The following is a 22,923-nucleotide window of genomic DNA, read 5'->3' as shown; positions in this document are numbered from 1 at the left end:
CTGTACAGAACACTGTACACTTCACAGAGGGAGAGGGGGCGGGCTGCGGGACTCGGGAGCGCAGCAGCACAGGGGGGATAAACTATCCATCGCTGCCGCTGACTATACACAGCGATCAGCGGCAGAGGCTACAGCTGGCGGAGCTCGGGGCTGCGGGCGGCAGGTACAGGGGAGCGGGAGGGCGGCCGTCAGCGGGAGGATTATGCGGCCACTCGGGGTGTATGTAGAAGGTGCACCCACAGGGCAAGTGCGCTGTGGGCAATGCACCTTCTGCACACACCTGGTTACGATCCCACACCTGTGCTAGAGATGAACAACAGAATATTCACCGAGACCTGCCGTCATCCTGCACCTCCAGCGATCTCGGATTCCATTATATCCCGTCAATAATGTCTAAACATTACGTAAGGATATATATATATATATATATATATATATAATTATTTTTATCCTTCTTTATATGGAGCCACAAGGATTCCGCAGCACCCAGTTACAGAGTACATAAACAAATAAACAAAACAGGAAAACAGCAATTTACAGTTGAAGACAATATAGGACAAGTAAAGGGTAAATAAACATAGCTACATCAGATGATGACACTGACATAAGTATCAGGTGGCAGAAAGCCGCAGAATTTGGTGCAGTTGAAGATTATTAAAGTAAGAAAAGGCTAAGCACATGAGGGAAGAGGGCCCTCCTCGTGAGAGCTATATATATATATATATATATATACACAAACATATATATATATATATATATATATACACATAAAATTTATTTTTTTCTGTGAATCTTAATGGTTGGTTGGGGCTCGTAATGGTTTTACTAGCCCTACACCAGAGGTTCCCAAACTGTGTGCCATGGCTCCCTGGGGTGCCTCTGGACACTTGCAGGGGTGCCCTGGGTTGGTGGTCCAGGACCAATTCAAATTATTCATGGTCACTATAATAGGCAAAACCAGTGCTGGTGGCTGCTAGTCATAAAATATATGGCCAAACAGAAGCAAATCTTGTCCCTCACCACACAACTGACCCTAAGGATGACATATAAACGCGATCTACTTAATGTAATATTTCTTTCTAAATTTCTCAATAAGAAATTTTTGGCCTAGGGGTGCCGTGAAAAAAATTCTGATATTCTAGGGCACCGTGATTCAAAAAGTTTGGAAACCACTGCCCTACACTGTCCTGATGACAAGTTACTCTACTATTGTCTCAATTCACAAGACTAACAACCTCTACCATAGCAGTTACTAGGAAATGTTTTGGTTAAAGATCAGAAATAAGTAATAGTAAAACACCCACATATAGGAGGATGAAAACTCGTTTTGATCTGTTCCAGGCTCTTAAGTTAATATGAGTGTTTGTATATTGCCTGCAATTGCTGCTGCTTTGATGTCATGTAGGGCAGGTCACATTATTTAGTTCCTGTATATCAGAGTATGTGGTGACTGGAGTTCCTGTAGGACATGAAAGGGCCAGTTTGGTTGTGATCTGTCTGCAGGCCTGTTTTTGGTTGCTCTGTCCCCTCAGCAGGAACCTGCTGATAGACACTCCCAGGATAATGTGTTTCCTGGTGGAAGTGTAAAAATCATTAGCTCTCTGGGTGGGGAAGAGACAGTGGCTGATTCCCTTCACTAGAAAGTCTCTTTTATCTCATGCTAATAAGTCTGACAAAGCTGTCTGAATTCCCTCAGCTGGGCACAGTGGCCCAGACTCTCCTCTATTCCTATAGTGCACTCTGCCCTGAAGAAGAGCCTTGAGCCTTCCAGTTTGCCCCTTACTTTCTGCTTTCAAATTCCCACATTGTATTTAGTCTTTTGAACAAAACAAATAATATACAATCCGAGATCAATAGAAAAATACAGAAGAGACCCCCAGGCATACACTAAGCGCCTGATTCAGGGGTGACTGCAGTGTTAATTGCGTACGCAATGGAGCAATGTTTTGCGCATGCACCAAAGCTGTAATGCACACGTATAGAAATGGATTAGGGATGGTGTATGCACAGAAAGTGACAGACAGGCAGCGTTTGAGAGATGTAATGGGAGTCGGCTAGAAAAACACAGGCATGTCGGGACCATTTTCTGAGTGTGCCATAGTTAGGGGTCTATTCATGAAGCAGTGATAAGAGTGGATAAGTTGTCCATGACAACCAATCAGCATTGAAGTAACATTTATAATTTGCTTACTATAAAATTATACAGAGCAGCTGACTGGTTGCCATGGGCAACTTCTCCACTGGCTGACTTCTCCACACTGTTCACTGCTTTATGAATAGACCCCTTAGCCACTAGTAATTTCTGCTCAGCTGGAGAGGCCCAGGGTCCAGGCGTCTCGGGTGAGACGCTCACTCTGAGACAACAGATAACTATCTCAGAGACCTAATGATGCAACCGATGTACGCCCAATGTTTCTGCTTTTGTACATAAGCGGCAGATATCAGGCGCCACTATGCACGGAATGACGTCTGAGTTATTAGTGGTTATTAGCAGATTAGTCCACTTCATACAAAATCATAGCTGCTCCAGCAACTGTGTGTAGCTCTGTTCCGGGCCCTAAATTCACAATATATACCACAGTATATACACATCTATTTAGCGTTTAACGTTTACTTACCAGTATGTTTCCTGAGGAAATCAACGTAAAAAACACAGTGGGGGTGATTCCGAGTTGTTCGCTCGCAAGCTGCTTTTAGCAGCATTGCACACGCTAAGCCGCCGCCTACTGGGAGTGAATCTAAGCTTATCAAAATTGCGAACTAAAGATTCGCAATATTGCGAAAAGACTTCTCTGTGCAGTTTCTGAGTAGCTCGAGACTTACTCTTCCAGTGCGATCAGTTCAGTGCTTGTCGTTCCTGGTTTGACGTCACAAACACACCCAGCGTTCTCCCAGCCACTCCTCCGTTTCTCCAGCCACTCCCGCGTTTTTCCCAGAAACGGTAGCGTTTTTTCACACACTTCCATAAAACGGCCAGTTTCCGCCTAGAAACACCCACTTCCTGTCAATCACACTCCGATCTCCAGAACGAAGAAAAAACCTCGTAATGCCGTGAGTAAAATACCAATCTTCATAGCAAATTTACTTGGCGCAGTCGCAGTGCGAACATTGCGCATGCGCAATAAGCGGAAAATCGCTGCGATGCGAAAAAAATTACCGAGCGAACAACTCGGAATGACCACCAGTAAGACATACTTGCTTACTTTTGTAAAAGCATTTCAGGGAGATTGTGAAAGTAACACCTATATGGCGGACGTGTACTGCTACATCTGAGAACCGTGTCATAAACATGACTTACATCCAAATGCTCGTAAATGAGCCCCAAATCAGTCAGTAAGCTCTACTAGTAGATGAAAAGAGACAGATACTTTTCAGGGCTTGCATATGTATTGTGTTTTATAAGTGGCCACAAGAAAACTTTTTTTTTAAATGCATGTAGCCATAGGGATCATGGGGGTAATTCAGACTTGATTGTAGATTTGCGAAAAAACGCACATTACGATCATTTTCTCTGACATGCAGGGGGACGCCTAGCACAGGGCAAGTCCGTTGATGCTGTGGCATGGTTCGAGTAGCCCTCTGCCTAGGCAGTCTAGCTGCGAATGCAGACGGCTACCCGCCATGTACCTGCACGTGATGTCACGCAGCCGCCGCAACCTGCCCCAGCAACGGAGTGGACACGCCTGTGTTGTCCGGGCCACGCCCCTTAAACAAAGCATCGACACCCACAAAACGCGGCGTTGATGCCCCGTTCTCTCCGCACTACAGGTCTTAAACTGCGTTCTGAAGAGAACGCCGTTTAGGACCTTGAACATGCGTGTACCGGTGTACGCGCATGCCTAAAAATCACTTCATAGCGATTTTTGCACACTTGTGACATGGTCTGAATTAGGCCCTATGCGTCTTATAATCAATACAGGTTAACTGAATAGCTTTTCCCTGAGGTGCATAATCTGAATAGCTTTTCCCTGAGGTGCATGGCCAAACAGCTGTGGGGTAAACACTGCGGATAACTGAATTTCCCCTTCGAGTTCCTCTCCTGCTTCACCATTACACAGAATTTTATTTCACATTTTACTTAGTTATTTCCCATTTTATGAAATGTATATTCTATGAAATAGACCAAAGCTGATGATGCCCAATTTATTTCTGCTGTGTCTTAGAAACATACAAACATAGAATTTGACTGCCGATAAGAACCACTTGGCCCATCTAGTCTGCCCCTTTTTTTTTTACCATATTTTTTATCTCAAACCTTATTTGATCCTTATTTCTTTGTAAGGATATCCTTATGTCTATCCCATGCATGTTTAAATTGCTCTACTGTCTTAGCCTCTACCACCTCTGATGGGAGGCTATTCCACTTGTCCACTCCCTTTCTGTGAAGTAATTTTTCCTAAAATTTCCCCTGAACCCCCCCCCCCTCCAGTCTCAGTGCATGTCCTCGTGTCCTATTGCTTCTCTTCATTTGGAGACTGTAGGGTTAAGGCAACCCTACATAAGAGCTCTTACAGGATATTTGAGGAATAATTACTTCACAGAAAGGGTAGTGGACAAGTAGAATAGCCTCCCATCAGAGGTTGTCCTTAGGGTTAAGGTAAGACTGTTGTTAACTGTTCAGGTTACATTTAGAAAACAGAATTTTGCTGCTAACTGTATAATGAGGTGAATATTCTGTTTTAAAAATGTTGCTCATGTCTAGCACAGGTGTGGGGGTGGGATCGCATCCAGTTTATGTCTGCACGCAGCCCTCTGCTCATACAGGTGAAACTCAGAAAATTAGAATATTGTGCAAAAGTTCATTTATTTCAGTAATTCAACTTAAAAGGTGAAACTAATATATTATATAGGCTCACTACATGCAAAGGGAGATATTTCAAGCCTTTATTTGTTATAATTTTGATGATTGTGGCTTACAGTTTAAGAAATCCACAAATCCAAAATCTCAGAAAATTAGAATATTACATAAAATCAATAAGAAAAGGATTCTAAATAAAAAAATGTGGGCCGTCTGAAATTTATAATGATGCATTAGTACGGCCTTAAGCTCTTCTGCATTGTTTGGTCTCATGTCTCGAACAATGCAGAAGAGCTGAAGGCCGCTATTAAAGCATCCTGATCTTCCATAACACCTCAGCAGTGCCACAGGCTGATAGAATCCATGCCACGCCGCATTGAGGCAGTAATTCATGCAAAAGGGGCCCAAACCAAGTACTGAGCACATATGCATACCTCCCAACTTTACTGTTCTGTGGAGCGGGACACTTGCGCGGCGAAGCCCCGTGTGCGTTTCCGAAAAAGGGGTGTGGCCTGTGAAAAGGGGGCACGGCTTCGTGGGAGGACCCGCGATCGCGAGCCACGCCCCCATCTTCGTCACTGAGGGGGCATGCCCAGCGCTCTGTGAGCCGCTGGCATGCTCCCTCTCCCTCTGACTCCACTGAATAGACGCTGTGCGCATGCGCACAGCGTCTATTCACCGCTGCTCTGCTAAGCAGAGCAGCGATTGACAGAGCCTCCCAACTGACCCCCCCACCGCGGGACACTGCGGCCCGCGGGTGGGACAGCGGGACAGTCCCCAAAAAACGGGACTGTCCCGCGAAAATCGGGACAGTTGGGAGGTATGCATATGCATAATTATACTTTTCAGAGGGCCAACATTTCTGTATTGAAAATCCTTTTTTAATTGATTTTATGTAATATTCTAATTTTCTGAGAACAAATAAGGGCTTGAAATATCTCAGTTTGCATGTAATGAGTCTATGCAATATATTAGTTTCACCTTTTAAGTTGAATTACTGAAATAAATGAACTTTTGCACGATGTTCTAATTTTCTGAGTTTCACCTGTACCTACTGGACATCCCATGCATGCAGGTTTTCAAGGGCGGTCAGACAGTTTCTTCATTATTTATTCTGTTTGATTATTTTGCTGATATTAAAAGCTAAATCCATTTTCTAACTACCAATGGTGCCTACTTCTAAGGTGGAGTAACTAAATTTTACCACCACTGCTTAGAAAGTGGAATTTGCCAGGTCACTGAGGGTAACACAATGTATGGGTTTAGATTTTGGAAACTTTACAGTATAAGGCAATCTTGTGAATACTCTCATGGATTGAATATATCACATGAGTGTCACTGATTTTTCTTTCAAAAATTTGGTATTATAATTGAATGCTAATCAGTACACATATTGGGCCCCATGTGTTGGACAGAGTCTAAATCAGAAGTGTAAAATACACCCTTAAAAAAAGGCAAGATGCATGATGCAGCTTGCCAAAGGTAGCATATGCGGCTGTTTTACACAGGACCACAGCATGGTGATAACGCGCCCTGGGCTGGCCTCGCCTCCTGCAGATGTGACATCATGACAACACAATGAAGGCGGGCAGGGCAACGAGTGGCTATGTGGTGGCTCTCTAGGCTGCAGAGCATTATTCCAAGCACCCTGTAAAGGTGCCATTGGGCACTGACAATGCCGCCTCCTTGGCCCTGGGAGGCAGTGCCACTCACACACCGCTACTTATGACTAGGCCCAGGTTTATCAAGCCTTGGAGAGTTATAAATTGCACAGTGATAAAGTACCAACCAATCAGCACTTGTCATTTTTCAAACACAGCCTGTAGCATGGCAGTTAGGATCTGACTGGCTGGTACTTTATCATTGTGCAATTTGTCACTTTCCAAGGCTTGATAAATCTGGGCCTTAGGCTTTATTTGAGGAGACAGTTGTAGCATATGCACCTGGTTTACCACAGGAGATGTGGCTGTATAGTGATAGTACATCACCCTATAAAACATCCATTGTATTTCCATTTAAAAGATCAACTAGGAAACTATTTTCTCATACGTCCTAGAGGATGCTGGGGTCACCATTAGAACCATGGGGTATAGACGGGATCCGCAGGAGACATGGGCACTTTAAGACTTTCAAAGGGTGTGAAATGGCTCCTCCCTCTATGCCCCTCCTCCAGACTTCAGTTTTAGAATTGTGCCCAGTGAGACTGGACGCACTACAGGGGAGCTCTACTGAGTTTCTCTGAAAAAGACTTAAGTTAGTTTTTTTTTTTTTCAGGGAGGCTGCTGGCAACAGTCTCCCTGCTTCGTGGGACTTAGGGGACAGAAGTATGACCAATTTCTAGTGAGTTCAATGGCTCTGCTTCTGACTGACAGGACACCATTAGCTCCTGAGGGTGCTGATCGCTGGGTACGCCTAGATGCTCACTCCCACAGCCTTCCGTCACCCCCTTACAGAGCCAGAAGTCAGAAGACAGGTGAGTAGTAGAAGAAAAGAAGACTTCTTCAGTGACGGCATTCTGAGGTACCGCGCAGCGAGCGGAACGCTGCGCGCCATGCTCCCACACACACAGCACTGCAGGGTGCAGGGCGCGGGGGGGGGGGAGCGCCATGGGCAGAAAGAATCCTCAATTTCCACTGGCAAGAGGGGACATTAGTGCCAAGGCACTGTCCTAACCCCCGCCAGTATAATTGTTTATTAAAATAAGCGGGACAGAAGCGCGCCATTAAGGGGGCGGAGCTTCTTCCTCACAGCTCACTCTCAGCTCGGCGCCATTTCCTCTCCACAGGGCTGCAGAGACGCTGGTCCTTCCTCACACTGCTGACAAGTATCAGGGACCAAAACGGGGGGGTGGGGGGTGGGGGGTACAGTATAATTTGGTGCAATATATTTGATATTTAAAGCGCTACGGGTCTGGGGCATTTTTTTGTGCTTTCAGACCAGTTAATTTGGCGCTGGGTTGTGAGCTGGCAAATCCCCTCTGTGTCTCTCTGACAGACTTTACTGTGGGTCTGTCCCCTATATGCCCGGTGTGTCTGTGGTGTTTGGTGTGTCGACATGTCTGAGGCTGGGTGCTCTTCCCAGGAGCAGGCTGTATTAGGGACAGAAACGGCTGTGGGGGTGACCCTGTCGGCATCGCCGACTCCTGATTGGGTAAATGTTTTGAATGCTTTGAATGCTAATGTGGCTCTTATTAGTAAGAGATTAGATAAGTCTGAGTCTCAGACCCAGGCATGGAAGAAATCTGTGGAGGATGTGTTATTACAAGTCCAGGACCCCTCGGGGTCACAAAAACGTACTTTTGCCCAGTTGGCAGACACTGGTACCGACACGGACACTGATTCCAGTGTCGACTATAGTGATTCCAGATTAGATCCAAAATTGGCAAAGAACATTCAGTACATGATTGTGGCGGTTAAAGATGTATTACATATCACTGAGGACCCTGCTGTTCCTGATAAAAGGGTCTGTATGTATAAGGAAAAGAAACCTGAGATTACGTTTCCTCCCTCTCATGAACTGAACGCTCTATTTGAAAAAGTCTGGGAAAGCCCTGACAGAAAGTTTAAGATTCCCAAAAGTATTCCGGTGGCTTATCCGTTTCCCTCTGAGGATAGAGAAAAGTGGGAGTCACCCCCCCACTGTAGACAAGGCTCTATCACGTTTATCTAAAAAGGTGGCTCTCCCGTCACCTGGCATGGCAGCCCTTAAGGACCCTGCGGATCGTAAGCAAGAAACTACGTTAAAATCCATTTATGCGACCACAGGTACGCTACTCAGACCTGTCATTGCATCTGCGTGGGTGAGTAGTGCTATCGAAAAGTGGGCAGATAATTTGTCATCTGATATAGATACCCTAGATAGGGATAGCATCCTCTTGACGCTGGGTTATATCAAGGACGCTGCAGCGTACCTAAAGGAAACTGCGAGAGATATTGGCCTTTTGGGATCAAAAGCCAATGCCATGGCAGTCTCAGCTAGGCGAGCATTGTGGATTCACCAATGGAATGCTGATGCTGACTCCAAGAAAAATATGGAATCTCTACCATATAAAGGTGGTGCCTTGTTTGGTGACGGCCTCGCTGATTTGGTATCTACGGCTACGGCGGGTAAGTCATCCTTTTTGCCTTATGTTCCTCCACAACAAAAGAAAACACACCACTATTAAATGCAGTCCTTTCGGCCCAATAAATAGAGAAAAGGGCGAGGTTCTTCCTTCCTTGCTACCAGAGGAAGGGGAAGAGGTAAAAGATCACCAGCATTGTCAGGTTCCCAAGAGCAGAAGTCCTCCCCGGCTTCTGCCAACTCCACCGCATGACGCTGGGGCTCCTCTGCGGGAGTCTGCACCGGTGGGGGCACGTCTCAAACTCTTCAGTCAGTTCTGGTTTCGTTCGGACCTGGACCCATGGGTTTTACAAATAGTATCCCAAGGGTACAAACTGGAGTTTCAAGACGTTCCCCCTCGCCGATTTTTCAAATCGGCCTTAACAGCTTCTCTTCCGGACAGGGAGGTAGTATGCAACGCAATACAAAAGTTGTGTCAAAATCAGGTCATTGTCATGGTTCCCCCGTCACAACAGGGAGAAGGCTTTTATTCAAGCCTGTTCGTGGTCCCGGAGCCGGACGGCTCGGTCAGACCGATCCTTAACCTGAAATCCCTCAATTTCTACCTAAAAAAATTCAAATTCAAGATGGAGTCTCTCCGAGCAGTGATCTCCAGTCTGGAGGAAGGGGATTTTATGGTGTCGGTGGACATAAAGGATGCCTATTTACATGTTCTCATTTATCCTCCGCATCAGGCTTACCTGGGGTTTGCAATTCAGGAGTGTCATTATCAATTTCAGACGTTGCCGTTTGGTCTGTCCACGGCTCCGAGGATTTTCACCAAAGTGATGGCGGAAATGATGGTTCTCCTTCGCAAGCAAGGAGTCACAATTATCCCGTACTTGGACGATCTCCTGATCTTCCAGTGGAAAAGGCTCTGGAACTTCAGAGTCTGGTCAAACAAATTCTGAAACCAGCAAGAGTGTCAATCCATCAATGCACTTGGTTGCTGGGGTAGATGGTTGCGGCCTACGAGGCCATTCAGTTTGGCAGATTCCATGCCAGAGTGTTTCAGTGGGACCTGTTGGACAAGTGGTCCGGATCCCACCTGCACATGCACCAAAGGATAATCCTGTCTTCCAAGACCAGAATCTCACTCCTGTGGTGGCTGCACAGCTCTCACCTCCTAGAGGGGCGCAGGTTTGGGATCCAGGACTGGATCCTAGTAACCACGGATGCAAGTCTCCGAGGCTGGGAAGCAGTCTCCGAGGCTGGGAAGCAGTCTCCGAGGCTGGGAAGCAGTAGCGTACATAAACCGCCAGGGCGGAACAAAAAGCAGAGTGGCAATGGCAGAAGCCACAAAGGTTCTCCGCTGGGCGGAAAAGCATACAAGCGCTCTGTCAGCAATTTTCATTCCAGGAGTGGACAACTGGGAAGCAGACTTCCTCAGCAGACACAATCTCCATCCAGGAGAGTCGGGCCTCCATCAAGAGGTCTTCACAGAAGTGACAAGTCATTGGGGAATTCCTCAAATAGACATGATGGCATCTCGTCTCAACAAGAAGCTTCAGAGATATTGTTCCAGGTCGAGGGACCCTCAAGCAATAGCAGTGGATGCACTGGTGACACCATGGGTGTTTCAGTCGGTGTATGTATTCCCTCCACTTCCTCTCATTCCAAAAGTTCTAAAGATCATAAGAAGAACAAAGATTCAAGCGATCCTCATTGTCCCAGACTGGCCAAGGAGGGCTTGGTATCCAGATCTTCAGGAATTACTCATAGGAGATCCCTGGCCTCTTCCTGTTACAGCAGGGGCTGTGCGTGTATCAAGACTTACCGCGGCTACATTTGACGGCATGGCGGTTGAACGCCAAATCCTAGCCCGAAAGGGTATTCCCAGTGAAGTCATTCCCACACTTATTCAGGCCAGAAAAGGAGTAACGTCTAAACATTACCACCGTTTTTGGAGAAAATATGTTTCTTAGTGTGAATCCAAGAAGGCTCCTACGGAAGAATTTCAGCTAGGACGTTTTCTCCATTTTCTACAAGCAGGTGTGGATGCGGGCCTAAAGTTGGGCTCAATTAAGGTACAGATTTCAGCCTTACCGGTTTTCTTTCAAAAACAATTGGCCTCCCTTCCAGAAGTTCAGACTTTCGTGAAAGGTGTGTTGCAAATCCAACCTCCATTTGTGCCCCCAGTGGCACCATGGGATCTTAACGTGGTGTTGCAGTTCCTTCAATCACATTGGTTTGAACCTTTACAGAAGGTGGGGTTGAAATTCCTCACTTGGAAAGTGGTAATTCTGTTGGTCTTGGCATCCGCAAGGCGTGTGTCTGAGTTAGCGGCCTTGTCTCACAAGAGCCCTTATTTGATCTTCCATGAAGATAGAGCAGAGTTGAGGACTCATTAGCAATTTCTGCCGATGGTGGTTTTCATCTTTCCGCATGAACCAACCTATTGTGGTGCCAGTGGCTACTGACGCCTTAATTGAGTCAAAGTCTCTGGATGTGGTCAGAGTTTTGAAAATTTATGTCGCCAGAACGGCTCAGGTTAGGAAAACGGAGGCTCTGTTTGTCCTGTATGCTCCCAACAAGATTGGGTGTCCTGCTTCCAAGCAGACCATTGCACGCTGGATCAGTAATACGATTCAGCATGCTCATTCCACGGCTGGCTTGCCGTTACCGAAACCGGTGAAGTCCCATTCTACTAGAAAGGTGGGCTCGTCCTGGGCGGCTGCCCGGGGCGTCTCGGCATTGCAACTTTGCCGAGCAGCTACTTGGTCGGGTTCAAACACTTTTGCAAAGTTTTACAAGTTTGATACCCTGGCCGATGATGACCTCAAGTTTGGTCAATCGGTGCTGCAGAGTCATCCGCACTCTCCCGCCCATTCTAGAGCTTTGGTATAACCCCATGGTTCTAATGGTGACCCCAGCATCCTCTAGGACGTATGAGAAAATGGGATTTTAATACCTACCGGTAAATCCTTTTCTCTTAGTCCATAGAGGATGCTGGGCACCCTTCCCAGTGCGTACCGTATCTGCAGTTATTAGTTGTGGTTACACACATGTTGTGTTACGTTTATAGTCAGCCTGTTGCTGAAATTGTTCATGCCGTTGGCTTGTGTTCTGTTGAATGCCACGTTGTGCTACATGCGGGAGGTGTGAGCTGGTATGAATCTCACCTTAGTTTAACAATAAATCCTTTCCTCAAAATGTCCGTCTCCCTGGGCACAGTTCCTATAACTGGAGTCTGGAGGAGGGGCATAGATGGAGTAGCCAGTTCACACCTTTTGAAAGTCTTAAAGTGCCCATGTCTCCTGCGGATCCCGTCTATACCCCATGGTTCTAATGGTGACCCCAGCATCCTTTCCGGACTAAGAAAAAATGATTTACTGGTAGTTATTAAAATCCCATTTTCTTGCTGATAATGCAAATACATCGCAGCCACACTACTAATGGTAATGATATCCATGGGAAAGATACAGAAGAACACAGCCAATCAGAAGGAGCCACTGACAGTTGTCATCATCAGATTGTCTTTTGCACCAGGGATCGTGCATGTAAATGATCTGCTCTCTGGCAGGCACATATGCGTCCTCTTTGTGGTTATCAGGGACACGTTTTGTGTGAACACCCTTACTGTACTTTGGGGGTCATTCCGAGTTGATCGCTCACTAGCAGTTTTTAGCAGCCGTGCAAACACATTGCTGCCGCCCACTGGGGAGTGTATTTTCGCTTTGCAGAAGTGTGAACGCTTGTGCGGCAGAGCGCCTGCAAAATCTTTTTGTGCAAAACAAGACCAGCCCTGTAGTTACTCTTCATGTGCATTGATTCTAACGACGGAGGGACGGCTTTTGACGTCACACACCCGCCCAGCGTTCGCCCAGCCACGCCTGCGTTTTTCTAAGCACTCCCTAAAAACGCCCACTTCATGTCAATCTTCTTGCGTTGTGCCGTGCGACTGAAAGTTTCGCTAGAACCTGTGCAGAACCACAAAGGACTTTGTACCCGTACATCGCGCGTGCGCATTGCGGTGCATACGCATGCGCGGATTAGACTTTTTTCACTTATCGCTGCGCTGCGAACATCGGCAGCTAGTGATCAACTCGGAATGACCCCCTTTGCCCACACATCTCCTCCAATCTCTGCCCTGCCTCTCTAAATGCAAGTGGTTATAAAGGCCCATATAGACGGGCCGATGTGGGGAGAGATGTGTGCTGAGCGAACCGCTCAGCACACATCTCTCCTGCCGCTCAGCACAGTGCGATCTGTGCTGAGCGTGCGGGGGGAGACGGGGGGCCGCTCACTTCACCCAGCGGGTGAAGTGAGCGACCCGCTAGATTGGCCTGCATGCAGGCCAATCTAGTAGCAGCGATAGCGATGTGCGGGGCCGCGCATCGCTATCGCTGAGGGGGCTACACACGGAGCGATCATGCTGATATTCTAAGCAAAGGTACACAAAAGGGAAGTGGGGGATAAGGATGTCCTCTGCACTAGAGAAATACTGACATTTTTAATATTTGCTGAAAAATTCCCCAAATTTTATGATTTCAAGAAGTTTTGTTGTCATTCATCATAGGAGGTGCTGCCTTAGACAATAAGTTACAGAACAACACAGGACAGAAAAAGATTGTCTCTTTTGTTGGCGCACTTAGAAAAGAAGAAGAGATTTTACATTTACTCTTATTGTGAACATATCATATTAAAATCTAACTTTTATTAATACTATCTTAAAAATTGTTAGCAATTGAGAAACATAAATGGAAAAAGTGTGTTTTATGGATTTGTGTGAATTTAATGAATAAATTCAATATTATAAACAGAATAAAAGCTGATTCACTGTGCCTGAATTTTCTGCTTCATTTATTTATATCATAGATTTTCAATTGGAGAGCAATGGATGTAGTATAACTGTATGTAGGATTGAATAACATGAACTTCTCACATGGATGGCAAAAAGGGGGGGTATCTAGGGTCCTGATACTGTGAATAATGTGAAAACGATAAGTATTTTTAAAGGACACTCTAGAAAAACCCTGCAACCATCATTAATTCCCTTATTTATTACAAATATTGCCACTGGTATTGTGGCTATCTGAGCCAGTTGCTATTAATTATTACAAGCAGCTACTGGTATTCCCCGTATCCAGATTCCCCATGAATACTACAATAATTATTATATCTGGAATAAAGTCTGGACACGTGATAGCTATATTGCTTATCCCCTCATACAGTTGTTACAGTTCATGCTCGTGTCAACAGAAGTAATTGATAATTCCCTAACTCACCATACAGTGTAAATTACTTTACTTTTTAATTGCCACTGCACTCATGTTCATTAACTTGTGAACCCAAAATATATAACCTCCAGAGTTGTGAGCTCCGTGTGTATTAGGAGCCGCAGTGGTAGTAGGTTTACAATATGAACCTATTGATTTTACTAAAGGGGCATCGCCAGATTGCTATATCAGTTTGAATACGTGTAGGATAGCCAGTTAATGAGGATTAATTACCCTTAGATAATTAATGTGAACAAGGGGTAGCGGATTATAGGCAACCCTTAGGATTTACATTTAGTTATACTTGTGTGATACGGATCGCTCCCCTTATACCCATTGAATATTAACGAAGTAGTACATCCCATTTGCCAACACCAATTAATAATTATACACTAAGATTGAGACACGTGCAAGATGGTTCCAATTTAACCTATTAACATCATTGGGGCACGGCATTATATGGATATGGATATGATTTAGTTGAAACATTCGCTGTACACACGGGACATGTCATGCGCTGATTTTTAATTAGCGGCATATATAGACCCGTAATACAATTACATTCATTGGGTAGGGCTTTGTAAATTGCTACCATAAGGTCACACATATAGATTCCTAATTACCGGCATACACAGACCTGCAGTACAATTATACCCACTGATCAGGGCTGTGTAATTAGGGCTGTGGAAATCATTATTATAAGGTCACACATATTGGACCAATATAGCAATTCAGGGTGCCCTGTTAGTAACATTAACAGGTCCATATTACAAATCCATGGATATGTTTCAATTTAAAAATCGGCCATGCACATGGGGCACGTCTTGTGTTGATTTTTAATTAACGGTATACACAGACCTGCAGTATAATTATATTCACTGACCAGGGCTGTGCAAATTGCTATAGTAAAGTCACACGTATTCAAACTGATATAGCAATCTGGCGACGCCCCTTTAGCAAAACCAATAGGTTCATATCGTAAACCCATTACCACTGCGGCTCCTAATAGACACGGAGCTTACAACTCTGGAGGTTATATATTTTGGGTTCACAAGTTAATGAACATGAGTGCAGTGGCAATTAAAAAGTAAAGTAATTTACACTGTATGGTGAGTTAGGGAATTATCAATTACTTCTGTTTACACGAGCATGAACTGTAACAACTGTATGAGGGGATAAGCAATATAGCTATCACGTGTCCAGACTTCATCCCAGATATAATAACTATTGTAATATTCATGGGGAATCTGGATACGGGGAATACCAGTAGCTGCTTGTAATAATTAATCAGGTCCATATTACAAATCCATGGATATGTTTCAATATAAACATCGGCCATACACATGGGGCACGTCTTGTGTTGATCTTTAATTAACGGTATACACAGACCTGCAGTACAATTATATTCACTGATCAGGTGCTGTGCAAATTGCTATAGTAAAGTCACACGTATTCAAACTGATATAGCAATCTGGCGATGCCCCTTTAGTAAAATCAATAGGTTCATATTGTAAACCTACTACCACTGCGGCTCCTAATACACACGGAGCTCACAACTCTGGAGGTTATATATTTTGGGTTCACAAGTTAATGAACATGAGTGCAGTGGCAATTAAAAAGTAAAGTAATTTACACTGTATGGTGAGTTAGGGAATTATCAATTACTTCTGTTGACACGAGCATGAACTGTAACAACTGTATGAGGGGATAAGCAATATAGCTATCACGTGTCCAGACTTTATTCCAGATATAATAACTATTGTAATATTCATGGGGAATCTGGATACGGGGAATACCAGTAGCTGCTTGTAATAATTAATAGCAACTGGCTCAGATAGCCACAATACCAGTGGCAATATTTGTAATAAATAAGGGAATTAATAATGGTTGCAGGGTTTTTCTAGAGTGTCCTTTAAAAATACTTATCGTTTTCACATTATTCACAGTATCAGGACCCTAGATACCCCCCCTTTTTCCCATCCATGTGAGAAGTTCATGTTATTCAATCCTACATACAGTTATTATACTACATCCATTGCTCTCCAATTGAAAATCTATGATATAAATAAATGAAGCAGAAAATTCAGGCACAGTGAATCAGCTTTTATTCTGTTTATAATATTGAATTTATTCATTAAATTCACACAAATCCATAAAACACACTTTTTCCATTTATGTTTCTCAATTGCTAACAATTTTTAAGATAGTATTAATAAAAGTTAGATTTTAATATGATATGTTCACAATAAGAGTAAATGTAAAATCTCTTCTTCTTTTCTAAGTGCGCCAACAAAAGAGACAATCTTTTTCTGTCCTGTGTTGTTCTGATATTCTAAGCAATCTAGTCAGATTGCTTAGAATATCGCTCAGTGAGTACCCCCTTAAGTGTAAAATGTATCCCAGTCACCATAAGGACAGATGCAAAATAATTTTTGGGGTGGAAATAAAATGTGCAATTTGTGTTTATGTCGAACACTTCATGAGCCCCATTGCGTACACAACATGCTGGGACAGTCGCTGGATGTTTCACTGGGGTGTGTACAGTACAATACAATGCTGCTTAGATTAATTTGGCCACAAACTTGTATCAGCGGAGCCTGTAAGTAATTGCTGGATACTCTCCCAGCACCTCCAGGAATAAATATGTTTTAGTTTAGTTATCAGCATTTCAATTATTGTCTTTTATTCTGTAGTCAGAAGGGGCAGGGGAGCTAAACGGGGGAAAGGGAGGCGGGTACTACTTATTCAGGCTGGCTGGAGGGGACGGGTCAGCAGCACATCAGGCAGGGAGAGAAAGGAGACTGCTGCTGCCCAGCGGCAGCAGTCTCTCTTCCCAGCCCAGAACACGCATGTTGGGCTGCAGAGGGTCCAGGTTGCAGTCTCCTCGCTCCCTGCAAGTGTTACGATGGGGGTAATCACAGTGATCGCCCCCCTCCTTAGATCTTCCCCCTCGCCGAGGGAGACAAGTGAACCCCCCCTTCTTAGCGTGTGTGCTTTTTGAATTACTTTGGGATTAGGTGTGACCACGCCTCCCTGATTTGCCCACACCCCCCCAACACCTGGGCCTTGAGAACAGAAAGTACCCCTTACATTGAGAGCTGCAGATATATACGCTATATATTTAAAGCAAAATGTATTATTCATATTTTAGCAAATGATTGCTATTTTTGGGGGAGTTTCAGTCCAAAAGACCATTGTACTTGCCTCTTGGAGATGTTGGAAAGGTGGTCCAAAAATCAGGCAAGTATTCTGTTGTATCAGTGAAGTAGAAAGAGGACCGCATACAAGCCCATCTCCGTTCAGCTTCCATCCACATTCATGGACATGCCGATAGTATGTGTATAATTTAAATACGCTCGTTATCGGTCATTTTAGCAATTTTCAGGCCAATCAGCTTCTATATTGCAATGTACGGTATATGGCCAGCATAAGGCAAAGACAAGTATTTTGAGTCAGTTTATGAATTACAGGTTTAAGGGGGGTACTCACGGAGATAATCTAAGCAATCTGACTAGATTGCTTAGATTTTAAGCATGATCGGTCTGTGTGTACCCCTCACAGCGATAGCGATGCGCAGCCCCACGCATCGCTATCGCTGGTGCTAGATTGGCCAATCTAGCAGGTCGCTCATTTCACCCACTGGGTGAAATGAGCACACCCCCCCCCCCCGTCCTCCCCCCGCACGCTCAGCACACATCGCTCTGAGCTGAGTGGGGGGAGAGATGCGTGCTGAGCACACGCATAGCGTCTAGTTCCCTTCACAGGAGGCGGACGGGGACGGCAGCGGGCAGCGGAGGCGGACGGGGGACACAGCGGGCAGCAGTGGCGGATCTTGCCACGGTGCGGCGCCCTCCGGATGGCGCCAGCGCCCTCCGGAAGGCAGCGCCCCGGGCAAAAGTCCTGCTTGCCCGTGGCAAGATCCGCTACTGATGATCTCGTTCAACTAATGTTATAATAAGAAAATTTCTTGACCATGACACTGGACCCGGCAGTTTAACAAGATCTTATTTCATGACTACACACTCAAAGATCAATTGGGAACGGCTTTAGATAAGTACTTTGGGGATAATTCCAAGTTGATCGCAGCAGGAAATTTTTTAGCAGTTGGGCAAAACCATGTGCACTGCAGGTGGGGGGGCAGATATAACATTTGCAGAAAGAGTTAGATTTGGGTGGGTTATAGTGTTTCTGTGCAGGGTAAATACTGGCTGCTTTATTTTTACACTGCAAATTAGATTGCAGATTGAACACACCACACCCAAATCTAACTCTCTCTGCACATGTTATATCTGCCTCCCCTGCAGTGCACATAGTTTTGCCCAACTGCTAAAAAATTACCTGCTGCGATCAACTTGGAATTACCCCCTTTGTCCTAGAGATGACATGTCTGAAACAACCAAACTCAGGGGAAAGTGTATACAAATAGGTTCATTATTCAAAAATAAAGTGTAAAATTAAGTTCTACATGCAGGTAACAGAGTGGGAAGAATGCTCAGCAGGGTACTCCAAGACCTATGTCCATTCTATATACAGTGCATCCAGAATGTATTCACAGCGCTTCACTTTTTCCACATTTTGTTATGTTACAGCCTTATTTCACGATGGAATAAATTCATTTTTTTCCCTCAAAATTCTACACACAATACCCCATAATGACAGTGTGAAAAAAGCTTTTTTGAGATTTTTGTAAAAAAATGTTTTTTTTAAAAATGAAGAAATCACATGTACATAAGTATTCACAGCCTTTGCTCAATACTTTGTTGATGCACCTTTGGCAGCAATTACAGCCTCAAGTCTTTTTGCGTATGATGCCATAAGCTTGGCACACCTATCTTTGGGCAGTTTCGCCCATTCCTCTTTGCAGCACCTCTCAAGTTCCATCAGGTTGAATGGCGTTGGTGCACAGCCATTTTCAGATCTCTCCAGAGATATTCAATCGGATTCAAGCGTGGGCTCTGGCTGGGCCACTCAAAGACATTTACATAGTTGTCCTGAAGCCACTCCTTTGATATCTTGGCTGTGTGCTTAGGGTCGTTGTCCTGCTGAACAATGAACCGTCGCCCCAGTCTGAGGTCGAGCGCTCTGGAGCAGGTTTTCTTCCAGGATGTCTCTGTACATTGCTGCATTCATCTTTCCTTCTATCCTGACTAGTCTCCCAGTTCCTTCCGCTGAAAAACATCCCCGCAGCATGATGCTGCCACCACCATGCTTCACTGTAGGGATGGTATTGGCCTGGTGATGGGGAGTGCCTGGTTTCCTCCAAACATGATGCCTGGCATCAGTGCCGTAACTAGGCATTTTAGCGCTGTGTGCAAGAAATGACATTGGCGCCGCCCCCCCATGTAAGATAGGGGCGTGGCTTCATAGGGAAGGGGCGTGGTCACAAAATAATAGCAATTCATACTACGGTGCACAGTAGTCTCCATTATTCAAATTACACTGCACAGTAGCGCCACTACACCAGGTAGAGCCCCTTGTATACATTACAGCAGACAGATTCCCCTTTTTACACATTACAGCAGACAGTCCCCCTTTTTACACATTACGGAAGACAGCGTCCCCTTTTTACACATTACGGCAGACAGTCCCCCTTTTTACACATTACGGCAGACAGCCCAGCGTCCCCTTTTTACACATTACAGCAGACAGCGTCCCCATTTTTACGCATTACGGCAGACGGTGTCCCCCTTTATACACATTGCAGCAGCCAGCGTACCCCTTTTTACACATTACGGCAGCCAGTCCCCCTTTTTACACATTGCGGCAGCCAGGCCCCCTTTTTACATATTACGGCAGACGGTGTCCCCCTTTTTACACATTGCGGCAGCCAGTCCCCCTTTTTACACATTGCGGCAGCCAGTACCCCTTTTTACACATTACGGCAGCCAGTCCCCCTTTTTACACATTACGGCAGACAGTCCCCCTTTTTACACATTACGGCAGACAGCCCAGCGTCCCCTTTTTACACATTACAGCAGACAGCGTCCCCGTTTTTACGCATTACGGCAGACGGTGTCCCCCTTTATACACATTGTAGCAGTCAGCGTCCCCCTTTTTACACATTACAGCAGCCAGTCCCCCTTTTTACACATTGCGGCAGCCAGGCCCCCTTTTTACATATTACGGCAGACGGTGTCCCCCTTTTTACACATTGCGGCAGCCAGTCCCCCTTTTTACACATTGCGGCAGCCAGTACCCCTTTTTACACATTACGGCAGCCAGTCCCCCTTTTTACACATTACGGCAGCCAGTCCCCCTTTTTACACATTGCGGCAGCCAGGCCCCCTTTTTACATATTACGGCAGACGGTGTACCCCTTTTTACACATTGCGGCAGCCAGTCCCCCTTTTTACACATTATGGCAGACGGTGTCCCCCTGTGAGAGAGAGAGAGAAAGAGAGAGATACTTACCATCTCCCCGCTGACAGGCTCCTCGTGCTGACAGCTCCCTCGGTGCAGGCATCGGACAAGGAGGAGGAGGGAGGGGGACTGGAGCCGCAGCAGCGCTATTTCTTTGGTAGTAAGCGCCGCTGCAGCTGTACCCTCTCCTTCCGTATTGGCTGCCCGGCGCTGCTGTGGATGCTGGGATGGAGGAACCACATCCCAGCATCCACAGCAGCGCCGGGCAGCCAATACGGAAGGAGAGGGGAGAGCTGCAGCGGCGCTTATTACCAATGAAATAGCGCTGCTGCGGCTCCAGTCCCCCTCCCTCCTCCTCCTTCTCCGCTGCCCGGCGCTGCTCTCTTCTCCCTCCACAGCGCGGCGGCGCACGGCGCACACAGCAGAGGTGGCATGTACTGAGTCAATTTGACTCATTACATGCCGCTGGCCGTGCGCCCTCAGGGCAACTGCGCTGTGTGCCAGGCCCACACGTAGTTACGGCCCTGCCTGGCATTCACGCCAAAGAGTTCAATCTTTGTCTCATCAGACTAGAGAATTTTGTTTCTCATGGTCTGAGAGTCCTTCAGGTACATTTTAGCAAACTCCAGGTGGGCTACCATGTGCTTTTTACTAAGCAGTGGCTTCCGTCAGGCCACTCTACCATACAGGAGATATTTTCTGTACCTGTCCCCAGATTTGTGCCTCGAGACAATCCTGTCTCGGAGGACTACAGACAGTTCCTTTGACTTCATGCTTGGTTTGTGCTCAGACATGCACTGTCAAGTGTGGGACCTTATATAGGCAGGTGTGTGCCTTTCCAAATCATGTCCAATCAACTGAATTTACCACAGGTGGACTCCAATTAAGCTGTAGGAACATCTCAAGGATGATCTGTAGAAACAGGATGCACCTGAGCTCAATTTTAAGCTACATGGCAAAGGCTGTGAATACTTTTGTACATGTGATTTCTTAGTTTTTTATTTTTAATAGATTTGCAAAAATCTCAAAAAATGTTTTTCACATTGTCATTATGGGGTATTGTGTGTAGAGTTTTGAGGGGGAAAAATGAATTTATTCCATTTTGGAATAAAGCTGTAACAATGTGGAAAAAGTGAAGCACTGTGAATACTTTCCGGATGCACTGAAGGACGGGAAGAATTAGTGTTTCCAAAGTAGATAAAATTGCTCAAACCTTCCATGATTATTCAAAACTTTATAATTTGAGGGGCTCTCCTTCTGACACTGGCTCCTTCAGAACCCACATAAGACATTATTTATCATTGTTAAATTCCCCAAACATCCTAGAAAGTATGAACACCCATTTACAATAGATGAGCTAGAGGTAGCATTAACAGTGGGTGTAGTATGGTATGCCGGCGGCCGGGCTCCCGGCGACCAGCATACTGGCGCCGGGAGCCCGACCGCCGGCATACCGACAGTGTGGCGAGCGCAAAGGAGCCCCTTGCGGGCACGGTGGCGCGCTATGCATGCCACGCTATTTATTCTCCCTCCAGTGGGGTCGTGGACCCCCACGAGGGAGAATATCTGTCGGTATGCCGGGTGTCGGGATTCCGGCGCCAGTATACTGTGCGCCGGGATCCCGACATTCGGCATACTGAAGACCACCCTTAGCAGTGACTCCCAATGGCAAATGTCCAGGCCCTGATGGCTTCCAAACTATTTATTATAAAACTTTCTACCGATGTGTAATGAAATGACAACTATTGAGTGTGTCTTCAAGAAACATAGGGGCTTATGTACTAATACTTGGAGAGAGATAAAGAGGACAGAGATAATGTACCAGCCAATCAACTCATAACTGTCATTTTCAAAAACAGCCTTTAACATGGCAGTTTGGAGCTGATTGGCTGTACTTTATCTCTGTCCACTTTATCTCTCTGCAAGGGTTAGTACAGTGACCCCATAATGCTTATTTCCTTCTACCTCCCCTCCAATACCCCTTTTCAAGATGTAATGAAATATCAGCAGGGCTGCCGACACAATGGGCAGACCATGGTAACATGGAAAAGGATGCAAAAGGTACACCCCATAATGAACTAAGGTCCTCATTCCGAGTTGTACGCACCAAGCAACTTTTTGCTGCTGGTGCGATCAACTAATCTCTGCCTATGGGTGAGTGTATGTTAGTATAGCAGGGCTGCGATCACTTGCCCTGCTATGCTAAAAAAGTTTCCTGCAAAACAAGACCAGCCCTGGACATACTTACCCTGCACGACGGATCCAGCGATGATGGGCTCGGCTTTGACGTCAGACAGCTGCCCTCCGTTCGCCTGGACGTGCCTGCGTTTTTCTCACCACTCCCCGAAAATGGTCTCCAACGGTCAGTTGACGCCCCGGAACGCCTTCCTGCAGTCAATCTTCTTGCAATCGCTGCTGCGACCGCTTTTTCCGCTGTCTGCGACG

This window comes from Pseudophryne corroboree, chromosome 4 (assembly GCF_028390025.1).
Source record: "Pseudophryne corroboree isolate aPseCor3 chromosome 4, aPseCor3.hap2, whole genome shotgun sequence".
NCBI classification, from domain to species: Eukaryota; Metazoa; Chordata; class Amphibia; order Anura; family Myobatrachidae; genus Pseudophryne; species Pseudophryne corroboree.
This window is presented reverse-complemented; position numbering follows the sequence as displayed.